The 22857-nt window shown below is 37.7% G+C and overlaps 1 protein-coding gene and 1 pseudogene across 1 annotated transcript in view; one reads left to right on the top strand and one right to left on the bottom strand.

The window, feature by feature from the left end:
* The window catches only part of PCDH11X (protocadherin 11 X-linked), a 919146-nt gene that overhangs the window by 124884 nt on the left and 771405 nt on the right, over nucleotides 1-22857 (top strand). The window lies entirely within an intron of this gene.
* Nucleotides 9255-22857, bottom strand: part of LOC132224593 (myosin-binding protein C, slow-type-like) — a 60114-nt pseudogene continuing 46511 nt past the window's right edge.

Below are 22857 nucleotides of genomic sequence, written 5' to 3'. Positions count from 1 at the left end.
GAAATTCTATGTTCATTAAAGTGTATTATATAAATTTCAAGCATAGTTTAACTTTATAACCTTTAAAGATATTGATTTGGAAGTAAATCATAAAATACCAAATGTATTATAAAGCTCATACAATCTGATGAGCATTAGATCCTTTCTTTATTGCTACTACATATCTTTTAAATCTACTTCTCAGGTCCAGGGATGAAACTATTACCCTTTATTTATACAAAACTAAATGTTCCATAATTTGAAAAATAGTTTCTCATGAGCATATTTATTGATACTGTCAAATAGTCTTTGTATAAGATATTACATTTTTGCCTTTTTAGAATATTGAAAGTGCATGCATACATGGCAACTTTATACATCTGCGATTAACATACAACAGAAAAGGTGAAGCAAAATTAATTAATATAAAAATTAGTTAATGTACATTAAGGGGCCAAGAGTGACATGCCTAGGTCACAAAATTTAGAGGTTCTCATTCTCAAGGTCATGCAAATACACTGACAGAGAAACCTCCTTATTTCATTATGGTCCCAGCCCTGGTATCTTGAAGCTGGTATATAGAAAATTAATTATTGTATTGCTTTACTTAAAAAATAATTTTAATCTTAGCAGAGCAAATGCTCATGCTCAACGGAAAAAAAATGGATATTGTAGATAAGTATTCTCAGTTAATAAAATCAGTTGACACACAGGACACCAGTATGTTCATGTGTACCAAGCACCAAAATACAGATGCACCTCACAGTAGCAAAAGCATTTTCTCAAAAATAATGAATTATTGCTACAAAAGTCAGACCCTTCTGTGTCATTGTGGTTTATGAAAGTGGAAATTTAAGATCTTAAAAATGAACAATTTGAATAAAATAAAACAATTTTGCTGAAGGAGTATAGAATGAAAAAAAGAAGAGAGATAGTTCAAACTCAAGTTCCACTGATTAAATATTACGGGTGCATTCTTTTTATAATCTTGATCATCATAATGCTGTAGTGATTATAAATGTTACTGGAGGTCTGGTGCACAAAATGCGTGCACACACAGGTAGGGTCCCTAGGCCTGGCCGGCGATCAGGGCTGATCAGTGGGGTGACCGGTGGGGCGATCAGGGGCCCCTGCTGGCATTCACCTTGGCTGGCCTGGGGCCTGAGGGCTGGGGGCAGCTCCTGAATTAAGCGCCTGCCCCCTGGTGGTCAGTGCACATCACAGCAACCAGTAATTCCACTGGTCTTTCTGCCATTTGCTCTATTTGCATATTAGGCTTTTATTATATAGGACTAGGGGCCTGGTGCACGAAATTCGTGCACTGGGTGTGTGTGAGGGAGAGTGTCCCTCAGCCCAGCCTGCCCCCTCTCACATACTGGGAGCCCTCAGGCGTTGACCCCCATCACACTCCAATCACAGGATCAGCCCCTTGCCCAGGCCTGACGCCTCTGACAGAGGCGTCAGGCCTGGGCAGGGGACCCTCATTTCCCCCCATCACTGGTTCTGCCCCCAGCCCAGGCCTGATGCCTCAGCCAGAGGCGTAGCCCCCCATCACCCTCCAATCGCCTGATCGGCCCCTTGCCCAGGCCTGACGCCTCCACCAGAGGTGTCAGGCTTGGACAGGGGACCCCCATCTCCCCCCAATCACTGGCTCTGGCCCCCGCCCAGGCCTGAGGCCTCTGGCCCAGGAATCATGCCTGGGCAGGGGACCCCCCATCTCCGTCTGATCGCTTGCTCCACCCCCCGCCCAAGCCTGACGCCTCTGACCCAGGCTTCAGGCCTGGGCAAGGGGACCATCATATCCCCCCAATCCCCGGCTCAGCCCCCCACCCAGGCCTGATGCCTCAGCCAGAGGAGTTGACCCTCATCACCCTCCGATCACCAATCACCGGATTGGCCCCTTGACCAGGCCTGAGGCCTCCGGCAGAGGTGTCAGGCCTGGGCAGGGGACCCCCAGCTCCCCGCGGTTGCAGGCTCCGCTCCTGCCCAGGCCTAACGCCTCTGGCTGAGGCGTCCAGCTCAGGCAGTGGGGACCCGCAGCTGCAGCGGCCCCGCGATCGTGGGCTCCGCTTTAGGCCCAGGCAAGGGACCCCTAGCTCCCGGGACTGCCAGCTTCGACTGTGCCCAGCTCCCATCGCTGGCTCCACCCCTACTTCCTGCTATCACTGGCCAGGGCGGAAAAGGCACCTGATTCTCCGATCATGGCTGGGGGGCAGGGCAAAGGCAGCCCCAGGGCCGCCTTTGCCCTGCCCCCCAGCTCTTAGCTCCCCCCTGAGTTTCCGATCACTGTCAGTGGCAGGGGGCTTCTTCCTGCTTTCCCTTTTGCATCCCTGCATTGTGCCTACATATGCAAATTAACCGCCATCTTGTTGGCAGTTAACTGCCAATCATAGTTGGCAGTTAATTTGCATATAGCCCTGATTAGCCAATGAAAAGGGTATCGTCGTACGCCAATTACCATTTTTTCTCTTTTATTAGTGTAGATAACTAGAGGCCTGGTGCACAAAATTTGTGCACAAGGGTGTGTGTGTGTGTGTGTGTGTGTGTTCCTCAGCCCAGCCTGCACCCTTTCCAATCTGGGACCCCTCAAGGGATGTCCAACTGCCCTATTTAGGACTGCTGGCTCCCAACTGCTCGCCTGCCTGCCTGCCTGATTGCCCCTAACCACTCCTCTGCCAGCCTGATAGATGCCTGACTGCTCCCCTGCCGGCCCAATTGCCCCTAACTGCTCCCCTGCCGGCCCGATTGCCCCTAAATTCCCTCCATTGACAGTCTGGTTGCCTCTAACTTCCCTCCCCTGCTGGCCTGATTGCCCCCAACTGCCCTCCCCTGCCAGCCATGTTCACCCATAACTTTCCTCCCCTGTTGGACCAGTCACCCCTAACTGCCCTCCCTTGCCAGCCTGGTCGACCTTAACTGCCCTCCCCTACTGGCCCAATTGCTCCTAACTGCCCTCCCCTGCAGGCCTGGTCTCCCCCAACTGCCCTCCCCTGCTGGCCTGGTCCCCCCCAACTGCCCTCCCCTGCAGGCCTGGTCCCCCCTAACTTCCCTCCCCTGCTGGCCTGGTCACCCCTAACTGCCCTCCCCTGCTGGCCATCTTGTGGTGGCCATATTATGTCCACATGGAGGCAGCCATCTTGTGTGTTGGAGTGATGGTCAATTTGCATATTACCTCTTTATTAGGTAGGATTACAGAGGATGAATGGACGGGAGTTATAACTGAAAGGAAATATGCAAAGGAGCTTATTGGACCTACTTGTAAATTGTATCTATATAGTGCACTCACCTATGTGTCTCAGTTGGTTGAGCATATTCCCAAGGACCAAGAGGTCACCAGTTCAATTACCAGTTACAGCACATGCCCAGGTTTTGGGCTGGATCTCCAGTAGGAGTCCTTTAGGAGGCAGCCAATTGATGTTTCTCTCTCATCAATGTTTCTCTCCCTTTTCCTTTCTCTCTAAAATCAATAAAACCATTTTAAAATTGAATCCATGGCCCAGCCTTGGTGGCTCAGTGGCTATGCATTGACCGACAAACCAGGAGATCATGATTCCATTCCCTGCTGGGGCACATGTCCAGGTTGTGGGCTTGATTCCCAGTAGAGGGCGTGCAGGAGGTAGCCAATTGATGATTCTCTCTCATCATTGATGTTTCTATCGCTCTCTTCCTCTGCCTTCCTCTCTGAAATCAATAAAAATATATATTTTTAAAAATGTATTCATAAAGTAGAAGGGGCATTATAGATCATGTGAGAGAAAACAAAATGGGAAACAGGTTTTATGAGAGGCTAGTTGAATCTCCTGACTCATACCTAGTTCAATGATTTTTTTTCTAAAACACTAACCTAACTCCTTGATTCATATCACTTACTTCACCTTCATCTTACCAGTGATAATGTCAAGAAGCATACATGTAAAACACACACACACACACACACACACACACACACACACACACACACACTGCCTAATAACCGGTATTTGTACACATCCTGAAAGTTTACTTAAAAATTTCCATTTTATTTGGCTGTAGAATTCAAATGTAGCTGAAGATATTTTTCTTATGCCTAACAAACTAGAACAAACACTTGTTAATGCAAGCAAATGACAGATTCCAGAGTCACACCAGCAGTTTATCTCTGCCTTAATAGGATTATTGAAACTTGTTAATTTGATATGATGTAGTTTTAAAGCTCATTTGGGTCTATACAAAGACAGTTTATTTAATACTGATCTCATGTTTGCAAACACATAGGGACTTTGAATGTTTATTCAGTATGAAATTATGGAACTAGCTAAGTCCGAATAATTAAGTTTATCTCTAGAGGTGTTTTAAGTAATTAATTGAATAAATATGTACAAAATCTATTATGGACACCCAAAGATTCTGGACTTATTAAAAATGGGGAGAAAAATCAGTGTATTACTGACAAGGCTAAAGGAAAGTGGTTTCAATTCATTATTAAAGTATGGAGATATATAACAGTAATTCTCACATTAGTATATTTGATAACTCAGATTTTGGACTTTTATGTATATTTGACTATTTAAAAATAATTAGATACTTATGTTTTGTGAGATTCACAGATAGTTGCCAGCAGAGGAACAGAATGCAAGAGTATTGGGTGGGATATGAATAATGAAGAGAGGCATATCATTTTATAATTGTAGACCTCTCTGGGACTCAGTTTCCTTATCTCTAAAAAAATAAATGCTGCTTATATCAATCCATGAACACTGTATATCCTTCCACTTATTTATATCTTCCTCTATCTCCTTTTTCAGTGTCCTGTAGTTTCCCAAGTACAGGTCTTTTACCTCCTTGGTTAAGTTTATTTCTAAGTACCTTAATTTTTGTTGTTGTTGTTGCAGGGGTAAATGGGATTGTTTGTTTGGTTTCTCTCAATGAGAGTTCATTATTGGTGTATAAAAATGCCATAGATTTCTGGGTGTTAATTTTGTATCCTACTACCTTGCCAAATTCATTATTAAATCTACTAGTTTTTTGATGAAGTCTTTAGGGTTTTCTATGTACAATATCATGTCACCTGCGAATAATGACAGTTTTACTTCCTATGGCTGGGACTACCAGTAATATATATATATATATATATATATATATATATATATATATATATATATATAAAACCCTAAGTGACGGGACGACAGGACAACCAGGACTGTAGCTATGACATTCACTGACCACCAGCAGGCAGATGCTCAACACAGGAGCTGCCCCTTGGTGGTCAGTGCGCTCCCACAGCGGGAGCACCACTCAGCTGACCAAAGGGCTCCAGATGCTGAGCTCACAGCTGGTGAGTGCAGTTGCAGCTGTGTACGCAGAGGCAGCAGAGGGCAGCAGAGCAGCAGCAATGCCGAGGGACCCCACTAGTGCACAAATCTGTACACCGGGCCTCTAATATTGAATAAGAGTGGTAAAAGTGGGCATTCCTGTCTTGTTCCTGTTCTTAGGGGAAATGGTTTTAGTTTTTGCCCATTGAGTATGATGCTGGCTGTAGATTTGTCATATTTGGCTTTTATTATCCTAAGAATTCTGAAACACCAATCAAAAAGAATATATGCACTCCTATATTCATAGCAGCACAATTTACAATAGCTAAGATTTGGAAACAGCCCATCATCCGGTGAGTGGTTAAAAAGCTGTGGTACATTTACACAATGGAATGCTATGCAGCTGTAAAAAAGGATCTCTTACCATTTGCAAAACATGGATGAACCTGGTAGTATTCTGCTAAGTGGAACAAGCCAGTCAGAGAAAGAGAAATATCACATGATCTCACTCATATGTGGAATCTAATGAACATCATAAACTTATTAACAAAATAGATCCAGAGACATAGAAGCATGGAATAGATTGTTGAATCTCAGAGGGAAGGTGGGGGAGGTTGGGTGGGTGGGAAGAGTTTAACCAAAGAATTTATATGCATATATGCATAATCCATGGACATAGACAATAGGGTGGTGAAGGCTTGTGGTAGGGGGCAGGCTAAAACAAGTCAATAGGGGAAAAGGGGGGACATATGTAACACTTTCAACAATAAAGACTAGAAACAAATGCTGCATTAAACTTTGTGGTTTTGTAATAAATCACCACTAACTTACCTGCTTAAAACTACTCATTTATTATCTCACAATTGTGTCGGTCAGAAGTTTGAGCAGGTTTGACTGGGGTTCTTTGCACAGGGTCTCCCAAGGCCATATTCAAGGTGTTGCCTGGGCTTGCTTTTATCTGAAGTCTCTGGGAAAGAATTTGCTCTCAAGCTTATTCAAGTTGTTGGAAAAACTAGTTCCTGGACTGAGGGCCCATTTTCTTATGGACTGTCAACCACGGACCTCGCTTAGTTTATAAAGGCCACTCTTAAGTCATTAATCCAAAATCCCCTCCTTTTCTACAATGGAGATATCTCCTAAATGTTGTTCCCTCTCACATTTCAGATCCCTACATCCTCTTCTGATACCAGCTAGAGAAAACTTTCCTCTTTTAAAGAGCTTATGTAATTATATCAGGCCCACCTAGGTAATCTTTCTAATGAACTCTATGTCAACTGACTAGTAACCTTAATTATATCTAAAATTTCTCTTGCCATTTAATTTAACATAATCACAAGCATCTCACCATATTCAGACCCCCATAGGTTAGGACATATATCTTGAAAGAGCAGCATTTTAGACTTCTGCCTATCATAATGCTATTGGATGAGAATTATCTATTCAGTTCTAAATATTCTGATTTTAACCAAACTAATCTCTGAAGGTAAGGTGGACTCAAAATAATTCATCACATTTTTGTAATTCATTACTTTTAGGGGTTTTCTATTTTATTTCCATCCCAGGTGAAGAAAGAGTAAACAAAATATACCATTATGTGTTCTCTGGATAAGTTAATGAAATATTTAGTCCAACAAGAGCTAGCAATAAAATTTATTGCCCTCCCTTACTCATGAACAGAATTTTCAGTCCTACCTACACAGATAAACTATAGTCTTTAAAATAAATAGTCGACAGAGTGGAAAGCAAAAGTATTTCATTTGCATTAAGTATGGTATTAGTAGCACTCACCTATGGAGTCTCCTGATTTTGTCTTACAATGTTTCTATATCCTTCATATATGACATCTAATATGTTGAATGAATAATGTTTTGCCAGTGGAATGCTAAAATTCCTGACACCTCTAAGCATCTAGATTTCTTTTGTATTATGAAAACATAAAATATAACTTGGATATTTTTCATTGTATTACCCAGGCAGAGTGTAAAATCATGTGTTTTGCAGGATACTTGGGATACTTTATGAGATGTAAGTGTGTGTTTATCTGGTAACACTAGTTGGTAAAAATTACATAAAATTATATGAACATATTTTATTAGGGATTTTGCAGTATTTATTTCAATTTATGAAATTTTAATGCTGCACATCTTTTCTGTTAGAAAATATGCTATTATTAACTCATTTCTTTCCTACTGTAATAATTTAAAATGCTCTTGTTAAATCTTCGTGCCATTTTCATTTAGTGTATTATACATAAGTATGATGTAACAAGTAAAAAGAAACTATAGTATTATTATCAGAAACTGATTTTACATACTTTAGACTTTTACATATTTAACCATTATATTTATAATACTTGTTAACTTATCAAGAAAATAGAAATGGAGAAACCTCTATTAAAATAGTGGAATTAAGTATTCTAAAGCAGTAATTTTAAAAGAAGTGACTATACCTAATACAGGGTAATTTGTAAATCATGAAATTTTAGGGAGTTATATCTGTTCCAGTTCTGTGGACAATCTCACACCATGACAAATTAGTTAATGTGCAAAATTATTTGGAAAATGCAATACATTTATAGAATTATTTAATTTAGCAATGTAATCAGACTTTTTTTAAAATATGTTTTCATTGATTTTTAGAGAGAGAAGAAGGGAGAGGGATAGAGAAATAGAAACATCAAAGAGAGAAACATCATCGATAGGCTGTCTCCTGAAAGTCTCCTATTGGGGATTGAGCTGGCAACCAGGGCATGTGACCTGACCAGGAATCAAACCGGTGACCTCTTATTTCATGTGCCAGTGCTCAACCACTGAGCAACACTGGCCGGGCCCAGTCTTTAAAATCTTCAAATCAAATTATTCAGAAATTGCCAATGATTAAAATCAATATTCTCAAAATAACCACGATATGTATAATTCTTTACAATTTTTATACTTTCATTAATTGTTTGATAACTTTCTGGAGATAAATCTACCCCACAGGAAAAAAAAATGAAGCAACTTTGTTGTCTGAGATTTAAATTCTGTTGGATTGAAAATTACTTGGATAATTATGAGTGATTCAAAAACAACAAAGATATGTATCGTGGACCTGTTTTATACCTGGTACTATGTCTGGTACTAAGAATAGAAAAATATACCCACTGTGGTCCTCCCTAAATGCGTTGACATTACAATAAATAATCATAAGGTGCAAGATCTATTAGCTTAGTGGCTTTTTCCTCTTTTTTTTGAAGTTGTACAAATTTTATTGTAAGAGAGAACAATGTTAACAGGGTGAGATAATGCTAAGTATTTATTCCTATTTTACTACCATATTTTATTTCTTTTTAAATGAACATTTTTGACATTTTAAACATCTCTGAAAGAAAGATGTATCTTATAATCAAAAGTATGTTATACTAAACTATTCGGAGCAATTTTTTATTGCTCAGTGATTTATAAAATGCAGGTATATCTTAAAATTGATGGTATCTTAGATTTGATGAAATACAATAAATCATAAATACTATATTAAAGTACGCGTGCCTTCAAAATATATATATTTTGCATAGACTTCTACCAAAATTGTGAAATTGATTTTTCAGTCAAATATCAAAAGCAGGAGAATGGAAGCTTTATTCCGGCATCATAGGGAATCATGGTTGAAATGAGAGAAATTAGAAGTTTTTAGGTATTTAAGTCTGTTGTGTCAGTTTTCAATCTCTTCATTCCCGACTAATATGCAAAGACTCATAAAACATTTAAGAAGAAAATATAACAGCACCAGCTAAAACCTTAAACAGATTAGTATGCAAAAACCTTGAACAGATTAGTATGCAGTTGTTTCTCTGTCTCTTTCTTAGTTGACTCTGTGATGTTCTATAAGCCAAACACGTTTTAAGAAATAAGAAATTCTTTGAAACACCTCTACTTTAAACTTGACTTCTCTGGGTGGGTATCTAAAAATTTCCAGGCCACAGCTCCTCACTCCATCACTTGGTTCTCACCTACGTTTAAGGAGACCACTAAAGTCACGTTCCCTGCATCCTCTTTACCTTCTCCACTTCTCTTGAAAGCAGATCTGATGTCAATGTTTGGAGTATTCCCGGTAGATTCCAGCACTTCAAGATGGAATGAACAGCTGTCAAACTTATCCTTATAGCTGACCTTACATCTGTAGTTTCCAGCATAGTTCTCTTTGGCCTTGATGATCTAGATCTCGAATGTGTATATCCGAGTTTGCCTTTCAAAGGTTTCCTTCAGCTGGAGGTGCTTCCCAGCTTTCCTGGCCAGATCCATCCATTTCCCTTTAAAACACTTGACAGTGGGTTTTCTAAGATCTTCAGCCTTGACATTGGCTATAAAGGTGATATTTTCACCAACTCTCACTCTTCCTGTTTGATGCTTTTCCACGAACAGGATGGACAGCTGAGGATTGGCGTTCTGCTTGTCTTGATCCTCTGTGGCAGGTGATTCTCCAAGAAACCATTCTGAGTTTTTTCTCTCCAGGGCCTGACTATCCAAACCTGGAGGCAGGGCAAAAGACAGGGAGGCTTCCTCTTCATCTTTTGCTCGTGCGGTGCTGGCTTCTTTCTCTTTATTTGGTTCTTCCGGGAGTGGGGCTGGGGCTGGGCCAGCACTTCAGTTTCTCTCTCTGGGTTTCTGTTTCCACCTGGATGATGTGGCTCTGCAGGGCTTGGGCCACTTCTTCCCAGAGTTTCGAGAAGCAGGAGGGAGCTGAGTATCCCCCGAAGAGGCAAAACCGGCGCAGGGGCCGCATTCTCTCCGGGACCTGCTGAAGCCTTCCCAGGATGAGTGGCTGACACTCAGGCCACCATGGAAGCCACCAGGACGTTGGAGAGGAACCTGAACCAGGCCCTTTTGGATCTGTGTGCCCAGGGTTCTACCAGCGCAGAGCCTCATCTCTCGCTTTTTCCTCTTTTATATAGCAACTTTTTAAATGTTTTGATAGCTTTTAATATTTTGCGTGACGAGGCTTATTATTTTTTAAAAGTTATCTTGCTGATTTTGATAACAAAAGGGCAAGTTTATTTGGAGGCTACAACAGTTATGAATATGGTTCCAAAACTATGCCATAGGTTAGAATTTTATAAATTTAATTTAAATTAAATTTAAAATACATTGAGAGGACAAATTCTGTTTAAATGCTATACATTCAATTGAAATATACTAAAATTATGATCAAATAACAATAATTTATAATTTTAATGAACTATTAATTAAAAATAAACATAAAGGATAAATAGAGCTTAGGCATTCCAAAGTATATTTTAAGTATATTTATTTTCAGTTGGTGAAGTATCAAACATATTCAAAAATTTTTCTGCAATCATGGTATAAGTAACAGTATGCAAATACTTCAAGTGCAATCATCTATCATATATGTTCTTTAAGAGTTTCTTTACCACTGAGAGGTGGCATGATGGATTCTTGAAAAACCATTAAATATATATATTTGGACCAATGAGATTTCCTTTAACCTTGGTTTTCTGCAAGTTATTTTATCTTTCAATTGTTATTAAAGTTACTTTTGAGTAAAATAAGTAACAGTATAAATTTCTGATATTAGTATTGAATTAAAAATCATCCTTAAATTAAATATAAGAAATTATCTTGCTTTAAGCCTTAATTCAAATAATCTTAATTCAAGCCTTAACAATTCTGTGAGTTATTTACATGTATGAGATCAAAAGCACAACAGTCATACGGCCAAGATGTATTAATTTGTATGAAGACAGAAAGTTAATTTGGGATGCCTACCTATATTTTTAACTTTTGTTAAAATGTTTGTGTGTTTATTTTACTTTATTTCATTTATAGGAATTTAATTATAAACTTGGGTTTCAGTTATCATTGAAGTGATACTAAAAGTAATAATAACTACTGATTATAATAATCCTTTTGAATCACATTTTTATCTAATTAAGTCCATAATTTCTTGATTCCAACTCCAAAATAGATCACATCTTTCCATGACCAGTAACACAATTTTAATTCAGGCATTTATTTTCTCATTTTTTGTATCAAAGTAAAACATACACTTTCATTACCTTTCATCCTAACTACTAAAATTATTTCCTAAATGACTTGCCTGTTTCCAAGCTGTCTGCTCTTTGGTCTATCCAATCAATTGGTATCAGAATTGCTCACCTATAGTCATGTTCTTACAGTCATCCTCTAATAGAATTCAAACTTCTTCATTTTGCATTTAAGATATTCTGTGATCTGGCTCCAACCTGAAGTTTGCAACTCTTTTCTCAAGATCAACTTATCTTCTGTAACACAAAACAAACCTAAAATAGATGCAATCTATGGACTGTATTCTTCTAGAGACAATTAAAATTATTTACCAGAGAATACTCTATAGAAGTTATGTATTTTAGAACTTGATACTAGCATTACTATACCTAATTTGAGCTAAAAATATTTTTAAAATTTATAGGAAATCTTTAAATTTATGATAAAATAATAATTTGAGGCAACATATTTATTTTTAATAGTATTCTGTATTAATAAAATCTGGGTACATTACAAAATCAAAGCACCAAATAATTTTACTTAAACTTATGAGAATTTCTTTATTATGAAGTATGTGTATTTTAATATATAAATTAAGTTGTATTTCTATAAAACATTCAATTAGAGTCATATTAGTTTGGGAAATGGTGTATAATTTGTAAGAGAATACTATATATTTTCTAGAATTCTTGATGTTAATATATTTCTGTTAGCAAACACAAACTCTTTATAGTTTCACATTATAAATCCAGAACTGAGGTCCTTATCCAGAAAATTCTAGGGAGCTAAGAGACTAAATAGTAAATTCCTTTTTTAATTTAATAGAGTATTAAATTCAAAATTGTTGTTTGCTCCGCTCATACTTTTACTGTTAATTTTTTTCATTATTCTTTGATGTGTTAACAAATGAAGGAACATAAATAATCAAATATAATATTTGTTCCTAAACTTATCTTGCAGGAAGAATAAGATAACTATGCAATATTATTGAGGATAGGGCCTTGCTCTAGAGAACTAACCTTACAATGTAAGGAGAGTTATGTTTAATATCTGGAATTAGATGTTTTACAGAGAGAAGGTGTGTCTTAAAGATATTTGTTTAATTAATTCTTAGACATAGTTGAAGTAAATTTGTTGATTCAGTCATAGCTGTAGTTAATCATCTCCCTTCTCAGATTTCTTTCTTACTGTTTAGTTGTTACTTATATTTTTACTCAATTGCTTTTTTTATGATACATTATTACAACATTTGAGTCAGCTTTTTGTCCTTCCTAAGGAATTTACTGTGCAGTGGTCAATCTTAAAGTTCACATGGTGTTGTCTGTGTATGTATGTATGTGTGCAAGCATGTGCATATATGCATGAGGAGTTGTGGTGGAAAGTTAGGGGAAGTGTCATAGTTATTATTTTTATAATGATTATTGCTGCTTGAAATCTCATTGTGCATGAGATTTTAAGCAGCGATACTTGCTCTTATGTTGGAAGGTTATATACAAAAAGGGAAGTTGAATTTAGAGCTTGTTAAAATTGAGTTTAGTTGTGACTTTGCCCCTGCTAGCACTGTGAATTCTGTCAAGTCTTTCAGCCTCCTAGACTGAAGTTCTTTTCTCAGGACAAAATGCGTTTGTTTTTGTTTTTAATCCTCACCCAAGGATATTTTTCCATTGATTTTCAGAGAGTGGAAGAGAGAGGGAAAGACAGAAAGAAACATCTGAGAGAAACATCAATGTGAGAAACACATCGATTGGTTGCCTTCTGCACACGCCCGGACCAGGGCCAGGGCTGGGCAGGAGCCTGCAATCATGGTACATATCCTTGACCAGAATCGAACCCAGGACCCTTTTGTCTGCAGGCTGACGCTCTATACACTGAGCCAAACCAGCTAAAGGGTGTTTTTTTAAAAATATTTGCCTTAATTTCTCACTGTATTGTTTTGATCTTGAAGAGAGATCACATATAAAAGTGTTTTGCATTTATTGGATGATAGCAAAAGCAGAATGCTACACATTTTTAATTGACATTCCATTTAAAATGCTTATTTTAAACATAATTTTCCAACACAAAGCATGTATGCCAACATTCCAAGAAGAATGTAAGTTTACTTGGCACCTAAATATTGTAGTATAAGAGGAGGAAGAAATCTAATAAGGATAGATAATTATGAGTTTGGTGCGGATGACGGTTGAAAAGAGTCATTCTACTGGGTCTGAAAAGTGTTTGGGGAAAATTGCTCTGGAGATATTTACTGCAATTTTTTCCACATTTTGTACTAATGGTGGATTTTCCATCTTTAATAAAATAAAACTCTCAATTATTTAAGGAACTTTGTGCTTTATTAAACCTCCTGGAAAATCAACCCAATTTTTGCAGATTCATGTATGACATTTTCTTTTTAAATTTACCATGACCACATGATAAATTACTTCCTTAAACAACCACTGGTATTCTGGCTCTCTTCTCAAATATTAAAAATAATTGTAATCCAAAGAATAGAATTTAGGACAATATAGACTTAAGAGAACTGTATGTACTTCCCACTGGGACATTGTAGATATGCTATTAACCTCAGGAGGGGATACAAACCCTTAGGGAGACTAAATAAATGAAAGCCATAAAATTAGGGAATACAAAAGAACAGATTACTTTGCAATTCACTAGGGATCTGTAATTCTACACTGTTCAGGTGCAGATGAAAACTACTCAGGTCAGGAGTAAGCCACTTCAGTAAGAGATAGCACTATAAATAATGAGCTGTTCTCTGGTGAGTAAATCACTACTAGCTGCCTGTTTAAAATGTTACAGCTGCCAAGGTCAGTTGGTGCTCAGGTGATGGCAGCACTGACCTAGTGTTACTTGCAAATCGTCTTTCAATTAAATTTGAAGTCTCCAAAAAGAATTATCTTCTTTTTTAGAGACAATATTCACATCAATAATATTTTGGCACTGCAGTAAAAGACTACTGTGGGTGATTAAAGTTTACAAGTTGTAGACAATTATCCATTTAAACAATTACATTAATGTATTCTGTTGGTTCAAAATCAGTAATGATTGCTGAGGGTAAAGGGGGGATAAATGGTGATGGGTGGTGACTGACGGGGTGGTGAACACACAATACAGTATACAGATGATCTGTTGTGGAATTGTGTACCTGAAACCTGTATAATTTTGTTAAGGAGTGTCACCCAATAAATTCAATAAAAAGAAAAAAGCAATCAATAATGAGGCAGAGGCAGAAATTTGTATATTTTTTCTCTACCATCATGAAAGCTTTTGGAAGTTGTTGTTTTCAATGCACTTTACACTCCACAACCTGGATTTAAAATGAGGTACTGAGGAAAAAGAGAAACCTATTAGGAAGAGAAACAGGCATTAAGAAGAAGAAAATAAAGTTTGAATTTGATAAAAATATCTTATTATAAGTATTAAAGGAATAAAAAATTTTTCCTCTAAAAAAACTTGATTAGCCACTCCTTGTGATTTGTCTTATGTTAACTTTGAGGTACTTTTCAAGTAGATAAATGATGGGGACTCAGCTTGTTGAAAACTTGCTAGTTATACATTCAAGAAGCCTGATGGGTTGTTTTGATTATTTTTGGCCTTTACAGGAGTAAGTGTAAGGTAATACTAATTAAAAGCTTTTCTACTGAGTAATCCATATGCATCACCTTCCAAAGTTTAGCTTAAGGGGCCTACATTGACAAACACACATTTTATTCCCTTAGCTTAATTTCATTAGTGGGACTCCTCTTTGACTTTGTGAGAACATTTAGATTTTCCTCCAGAGGATGTTAGAGCACAGAATGATTAGCAGAGCATTTGAAGTAACCACAGCTCAGGGATAATGGGAATGAGCCCTATAGCACTATGTGAGCACTGGGGCCATTTATAGATGTTCTGTGCACTGGTGGATAAGCTAGGGACACACTACATTGTACCAGAGGTGTTTTCTCTAGGGACTGAAATAAGTCCCTTCTATTATAAATAATTCAAACTTATGTTTTGTATTCAGTAAACACTTGAAAACAAAAGACAGTGATGTGTTAAAAGGAGTTTTCTCAGTCAGTGTATTTCTTTCAATTTACAAGGAAAGAGAACATGTAAAATGATTCCAAATTGCCTACTGACTTGCTAAGAGTAACAATAAAGGAAGAGAAATCTAGCACTCTATAAAAATAGTAAAGGTCTTGGTCTTTATTGTTGCTGTTGTTGTAATTTTTTTTGTGATATTTGAACAATTGAGACATTTTATATTGCATTTACTATTTACAATTTTGTATGAGCATAAGATGATGAGACAAAATACATATTTGTAGAAAATATCCCTGAATTTAGCTTGCTTTCTTCTTAATTTTTTCTCTCACCAACTATAATTCTACTGTTACTATGTTCATAATGGAAAAATTCCACATTTTAACAAGTCTTGAAATCATGTGGATTCTTTTTTACTTGTTCATTAGCAGACATATAATTTTAGGTATACCTCAATTGAGACACATATAGCCAGTTATACTGACTAACCTATAATTTCATAATCTGAGTGCTTGCAGAAAACACACACTTGCAAAATTCTACATCTGCAAATGCATTTCCAAAGGGAGTCAAAATATCACCCAAAAAGTTACTAATACAATTTACCACAGAGCCACCAATAATGATTGGTCTATGGATGATTTTTTTCCATTTATAAACTGACCCCCAGAGCATCTATCTTCTGAGAAATAGTCAATCCCCTTTCATGTGGAAGATGATAGCACAAAATTCCTCAGCCACTTTATGACTCAGAGTTTTCTGTCATATATAGATGCTTTTTATTTTAGTACATATTTGGCATTACACATGCACATAAAATTTGTTTTTAAATGAGTCTTTATTCTATAATATAGTTAGTAGTTGTGAAATCATTCAAGAGGTATTACTATTAATGCTAGCAATGCATTTTATTAAGTTAAGCTTTTAAATATAGTTTCAAAATTTATTGTAACTGTAATAATAGCTAAAAATTATATACCACATAACTGCGAGCCAGGCCCTATTCTATTGGCATATATTATCACATTTATGTAATATTTTGAATTCTGTTTTACAGAATAGGAAATTGAAGCATAACCTATTGCAGATTTCTGACCTCCAGAACTACAATATAGGTTTTTTATTTTGTTAACAAGCGGTTAAGTGACTTGGTAAAAATGACAATGAAAACGCTCCTTAAATATGGAAGAGAGAGACAGACCAAAAGGCCCAGTGATGGAAATTTAGATGCACTGAATGCTGGTGACTTTGAAGGTGTAGAAAAAGGGCTGTAGTTGAAGGGAATATGAGTGGCCTTTCAACGATGAGAAGGTATTCTTCCCTATAGCTTCCAGAAAGAAACAGAACCCTGCTGAAACCTTGATTTTAGCTCAGCAAGACCCATTTCAGATTTCTGACCTCCAGAACTATAATAAAGGTTTTTATTGTGTTAAACCACTAGCCTGTGACAATTTGTTCAGCTGTGATAGGAAATTGATACACACACATGCACACAAACACACACACATATTTGTCCTGAATATCTGAATGGTCTTAAATGCAAACCAAAGTATTTCAGAGATGCTCAGAAAAATAGTGGTAATGTAGCCAATAGGATTCCAGGTCATTGTCATTGGCAGAAAACAAAACCTCTGTGTAACTAAGTGTCAAAGACTTTTCTAAGTGCTTTACATGTTAATTCATTTAACTCTCACAGCAGCTACGTGATATAAATTCCTGAGGAACAAAGAATTTAGATAATATGTTGAAGGTCTCAGAACTAGTAATTGGTAAGTATGGAATGCAGGCTCCCCAACCCCATTTTGGCTCTATAGGCCATGCTCTTAACCACTAAACACACTTCCTCTCAAAGGATATTTTTAAAACAATTTCGTGCGATGTGATTAATGTTATAAACAATGTAAATAGTGGAGATTTTAGATTCACGTAACTAAATGGCTTTCTTTTGGTCCAATTCCTTCACTTTATTAATGAAGAATCTCAGGAAACCAGAGAAGTAAATGACTTGTCTAAGCTCATGCAACATAACTTTGATATCTGTTACAACCATCAAAGAAAGTTCCTCATTGCCGATGGCTGATGACAGTTAAGGTAGACGGGGGTGGGGGGGGATTTACAGAGAATACTGAGAGTTAATGTAACACCCACAGGAACTATATCCAGGTTCTGATCTGTTACTTAATTGGGTATTGGCTTAGACATGAGCTAGCTACATAATTCACAAGGGTTTGAAGGAGGAAGAATTGTACTCAGGCACCACATCACTAAGGGAGCGTTAATAATTTGTCCAATGTTAAAACATAGACTTAGTCTAATTTATAGTCCAAGTAATGGCCAAAGTACATATATTTCTCTGCACCTATTATTTTGTTAAATATAAAAATAAAAGTTGATACAAACATACACTTAGACTGTAAATTAAGTTTCATGGTTTATTTCAGTAATTCTCTTTATCTTTTCTCATTACTGACAGCAGGTTGTGAATATGTTCTTGACTGGTGCAATGCATAACATGTCCCTCACTATGCATATACAAAGGACTAAACTACTTATTTGGGGGATTTGTAAAATGCACAACCTAATCAAACTTGGCTGTTATGGTTTGTATGGGTTGCAGGCACCCATAGTAAAAACATAGCTCAATATCATACTAAGGAGCATCATTTATTCATATATATTATATAATGAGTGGTTGTTTTGAATATAGAAGATGCTCAGAGGGCTATAATTACTTTTTCACACATAATGTGATATATAAATAATTACTATAAATCAAGAAATAAATATGGAACTTAAATTGAATTCAAACATTACTCTGAAAGGGAGTATAGAATTTATTACATTTACTGAACTTTAAGTTTAATAGGAGGAGACACACAGAGAGAGACATTAATGTTATGGAATTCACTGTTCTGAGATGTCATAGAATTAATTGAATGCCATGGATAAATTAGGGGAACAAGTGCTTTGCATACAGATGTGTTCAAATATTAAATAGAAACAAATGAATAAAATATTTAGGTATTGTAAATGTATATAAACTAATTTTTATTTAGGTAATTCTGTGTATATAGATGTTCTTAGGGCATTTAAAAATGATTTATGATAGAGACCTTAAAAACCATAAATTGAATCTGATTAAATGGTACCTAGCCTAGATGGTAATGAAAAGTCTACTTTCTATACAGTTTAGCAAGTAAATTTGAATTATAAGATGAAGTAATAAACTCAAATTTTGACAAAATCAATTCTATTTAGCTATTTTTTTCCTGAACGAGAAAATGACCAGTTATTCATTTATTTCATAAACTCATTTCAATCATTTTGGTTGGTGTGAATTATTTGGTTTAAATTTAGTTATAGATCACATATTACATTTATATTCTCTCTGATGATCATGTATATAGAGAGTCTAAAAAAAGATCAATAATGTTTATTGAGTTTTTACTACATTATAGTTACTAGTAATCTAAGTTTTTGAACATCTATACCACAAGAGCCCCATGAAATAGGTTCCCTTCTTATCCTGTTTTCTACATAATGAAACTAAAGCCCAGACACACTAATAAATTGCCCAAGATCACCAACCTAGGAAGTATTAGAGTTAAGATTCAAACACAGGCAACTGGTTGGAAAAATCCAGTTTTAACTATCTTTATTGGTTCATGGCCAGATTGGTCAGCAAAGCAGATACCATTCTTACCAATACACTTATAATAGATTCAGACTTTCTATTAAAAGTAGAAATCTGGGAGAATTAATGTAAATAGCTTCATAGTATTGAAAGTACATCAGAAATGAAATAGGAACGGTCATGCTTAATGACTTCAGTTGTTCAGATTCCAAGAGTCTATATGGAAAGATATATGGTAAAGATTTAGTTAACTCCAGTTTAATTCCCAGAAAGTTGATTAGTTTTAGTACTACTCTACTGCTATCAGTGTTATTCAAATGAGTGATATGTTGTTAATTATGTGTTTTTCAGATACTTGGCAGGCTCACAAATAGTCTCCATTGAGAAAAGTAGAGTGATTTATTTAAAAAGAGGATGTTAGAAACTACAGAAAGCAAGTTGAAACCCCATAGGAAGTAAGAAAATTGACTAATAATATATTAATACAAATACATGATCTCATAATAATTCCAGGAATTAGACAATTAAAGAAAATAGGCCCAAATAAGAGTAGTTTCTTCAAGCCAACAGAGTCCTTTAAAGCTGTTAGATCCAGCCCAAATGTTTATAGATAGCTCTGAAATATAGAATTTTTAGTAGATTAAAGTTGTAGAAAATAGTAGAGAGCGGTAGAAATCTATTTTAAATATTTTAAATATTAAAAAAGACCAAATTCAGAAGCATATCTGCTAGTGGTGGTGAATTGTGGTGTGTGCTTGTGTGTGTGAGATCATGAGTTAGAGGGAGAAATTGGTAAAAGAATAAAAGAAAATAACTTGTCTTAAAGAGCTGTGGGTAAATACACACATATAATTTTGTAAAACAATAAATTAGGCAATTCAGGAGGGACAGAGTTGGAGCAAAGAGAGGGAGAGAGAGGGGGGAGATGAGAGAGAGAGAGAGAAAGAGAGAGAGGACGGACTTCCAAAATGGCGACCAGCAGGAAGGTAGGGAGGGAGAGAGTGTGAGAGCACAAGGAAGTGATAGAGGAGTGTGTGGACGCGTGTGGTGTGTGTGTATGAGCTAGGGACAGTTAGATTCTGCAGGTCTTCTAAGGGGCTGCTAAACTGGGCAGTCTTAGGCGGCGGAGTCCCGCTCCCTGCACGGACACTCCTGGGCGGCCAGCACAGGCACCGCGGCCACGCCATCTTGGGAAACAGAGCTGCTTGAGACTAGGATCCTGGCCTCAGCACCACCCAGTCTGATCTCAGATGCATACAAGGAACCTGCAGCCACTGGGGACAGAGACCTGTGACCACAGCTACAGACCTGCGGACACCAAAAGTTCAGAAATCTCCGCAGCAGATCCGTGAGTAACAGAGCCCAGCCCCCCTTCCCACAGGCTTGCAGGCAGCGCCAGAGTAACTAACTGATAGACCCACCCCTTGCTGGGCCTCAGGGCTCCAGGAACTTTAGCCTGGAAGTGCGCGAGCACCTTGGAACTGATCCTACTCGCACTGCCAGCTTCTGAGCCCCTGGGCTGGGAGCAAACGCGCGAACCCCAGGAACTGATCCTATGCGCACTGCAAGCTTCTGAGCCCTGGGCTGGGAGCAAAGGCACTAACCCCAGGCACTGAGCCTAGGCGTACTGCCGGCTTCTGAGACCTGGGCTAGAAACAATCACGCGAACACCGGGAATTTGTCCCACATATCACAGGCCCAGGGACCCCGATTCTCTGGGCAGGTGGCAGCACCAAGCACCAGTGACTTGACTGTGTTTCCTTTCACTCGCGCCTGAGATCCTGATTTCCTGTGCATTCATACTAAGACCCAGTGACTCCAATTCCTGGTGCAAGGGCACACAGGGACCCTGATTCTCAAGGCAAGGTCTCGCGAAGCAACAGAGACTCTGATACTGGATTCTGAGGAACTCGGACTCCTGGCGCACGCTAGGGGGCTCTGGTTTTCAACAGGATTCACTGGGGTCTCTGTTTCAGCACAGTGCAGGCAGGGTCCCTGATTCTAAAGGCGCATACGAGGCCACATTGAGCGCTGACAACACTGACTCTGAGCAAGCCTGGTTCCCACCAACCCACAACAACCACACATCTTAATGTCAGAGCTCTTCAGTGACACTAGGGTGGTGGGAGGCTACCACTGCACAGGGCTCAAGCCCACACAACTCGACCTTTGAACCATCGGGAGATAATCAGAATGAAGAGACAAAACAACACCCAGAGAAAAGACAATGAGGAGTCACCAAGAAAGGACATTAATGAAGTTGAAGCATGCAACATGACAGAAAAAGAATTCAGAATAATGATTGTACAATTCATTCACCGGATGGATGAGAAGATCAACAACCTATGCAAGAATCAGGAAGAAATGAAAAGTGACATAGCTACAATCAAAAACACCATGGAAAGTTTCAACAGCAGACTAGAAGAAGCAGAGGACCGAATTAGTGAATTAGAAGATAAGGCAGAGAAACAAGCTCAATCTGAACAGCAACTGGAGAAAAGAATTAAAAAGCAGGAGGAGAGCCTAACGGAGCTTCGGGACAACATGAAATGAAGTAACATACACATAATAGGGCTGCAAGAAGGACAAGAAGAGCAGCAAGGATTAGAAAATCTATTTGAAGAAATAATGTCAGAAAACTTCCCTGATATGGGGAAGAAAAAAGTTACACAAGTACAGAGAGTCCCAGGCAAGATGAACCCCAAAAGACCCACACCAAGACACATAATAATAACGATGGCACATGTACAAGACAAAGACAGAATCTTAAAGGCTGCAAGAGAGAAACAGAGAGTTACCTACAAAGGATCCCCCATCAGATTATCAAATGATTTCTCAACAGAAACACATCAGGCCAGAAAAGAATGGACGGAAATTTACAAAGTGATGCAAAGCAAAGGACTGAATCCAAGAATATTGTATCCAGCAAGGCTATCATTCAAAATTGAAGGGGAAATAAGAAGCTTCACAGACAAAAAAAGGCTAAGGGAGTTTATCACCACCAAGCCAGCAATGCAAGAAATGCTAAAGAGACTGGTATAAAAAGAAGAACTAAAAAGCCCAGAAAGAAAACAGCCACAAAAAAAAAAAAATAGAAATGGCTACAAACAAGTACCTTTCAATAATAACTTTAAACGTAAATGGACTAAATGGTCCAATCAAAAGACATCAAGTGGCTGAATGGATAAAAAAACATGACCCATATATTTGCTGTCTACAAGAGACCCACCTCATTAGAAGGGACTCACACAGACTGAAAGTGAAGGGATGGAAAAATATCTTTCAGGCAAATGGAAATGAAAAAAAAGCTGGGGTAGCAATACTTATTATATCAGACAAAATAGACCTCAAAGTGAAGGCCATAACAAGAGATAAGAAAGGCCACTTCATAATACTAAAGGGATCAATACAACAAGAGGATATAACCCTGATAAACATATATGCACCCAATGCAGGAGCACCCACATACATAAGAAAACTCCTGGAAGATATCAGGGGAGAGATCAACAACAATACAATCATAGTACGGGACTTTAATACACCACTGACATCACTGGATAAATCTGCTAGACAAAAACTCAGCAAAGAAACAGCAATCCTAAATGACTCACTAGATCAGATGGACTAAATTGACATCTTCAGAACACTTCACCCCAAAGCCACAAAATATACGTTCATCTCAAGTGCTCATGGGACATCTTCAAAAATAGACCACATATTGGGTCACAAACAAAGTCTCCCCAAATTCAAGAAGATTGAAATCATACCAAGCATCTGCTCAGACCACAAGGCCATAATATTAGAAATAAATTACAACAAAAACAACTCAGAATACTCAAACACTTGGAAGCTGAATAGCACGTTATTATATATTGATTGGGTTACCAATGAGATCAAAGAAGAA

This window comes from Myotis daubentonii, chromosome X (assembly GCF_963259705.1).
Source record: "Myotis daubentonii chromosome X, mMyoDau2.1, whole genome shotgun sequence".
In the NCBI taxonomy this organism is placed as follows: domain Eukaryota; kingdom Metazoa; phylum Chordata; class Mammalia; order Chiroptera; family Vespertilionidae; genus Myotis; species Myotis daubentonii.
This window is presented reverse-complemented; position numbering and strand designations above follow the sequence as displayed.